General features: G+C 64.0%; 1 protein-coding gene across 1 annotated transcript in view; it reads left to right on the top strand.

The window, feature by feature from the left end:
• LOC104125044 (potassium voltage-gated channel subfamily V member 2-like) overlaps positions 1-617 on the top strand; it is a 5,889-nt gene that overhangs the window by 4,401 nt on the left and 871 nt on the right. The window lies entirely within an intron of this gene.

Below are 617 nucleotides of genomic sequence, written 5' to 3'. Positions count from 1 at the left end.
CCCCCCTGGCACCCATGGGCACCCGCCCTCTGTGCACCTCCCCAGCACCCACCTCCCCAGCACCCACCCTCTGTGCACCTCCCCAGCACCCACCTCCCCAGCACCCACCCTCTGTACACCTCCCCAGCACCCACCCAGCCCCACAGCCTTGGCCAGCTCCGTTTTCCACCCCATTTCTCCTCCACGAGGAACCTTTTTGCTGGGCACGGCACAGCCTCCTCCGGCCTCTTCACCCAGAGCCGTCCTTCCCCACCACCCGCCCACCCCAGCAGCACCTCCAGGCTCCCCCCCGCGCCCCCGCTGCCTGGTCGGGGACCCACTGCCCCGACCCCCATTATTTCTTCTGAATTCATTTTACAAGTCACAACAGTGCAGGAATGTACAGACATTTACAGGACCCTGTACAGGCGGTTTCTGGCATATATTAGTGCTCTCGCTATATACATATAGTACAGCCCGCGGGAAGCCTCTGCGTGGGCAAGGAACCCTGCACCCCCGCCCAGCGCACCCCAAAATGGGCCCTGGGGCTGCCGAGTCGCATGGGCTCGTTCAGGTTGATTTAACCAGAGCTCGGCCCTGAGCCTTCCCAGGCACTAACGGGGGGGGGCGAGGGCACC

Source organism: Egretta garzetta, unplaced genomic scaffold, assembly GCF_000687185.1.
Source record: "Egretta garzetta isolate BGI_Z169 unplaced genomic scaffold, ASM68718v1 scaffold564, whole genome shotgun sequence".
Taxonomy (NCBI): domain Eukaryota; kingdom Metazoa; phylum Chordata; class Aves; order Pelecaniformes; family Ardeidae; genus Egretta; species Egretta garzetta.
The sequence above is the reverse complement of the archived record's forward strand: the minus strand, read 5'-3'. Positions and strand labels throughout refer to the sequence as shown.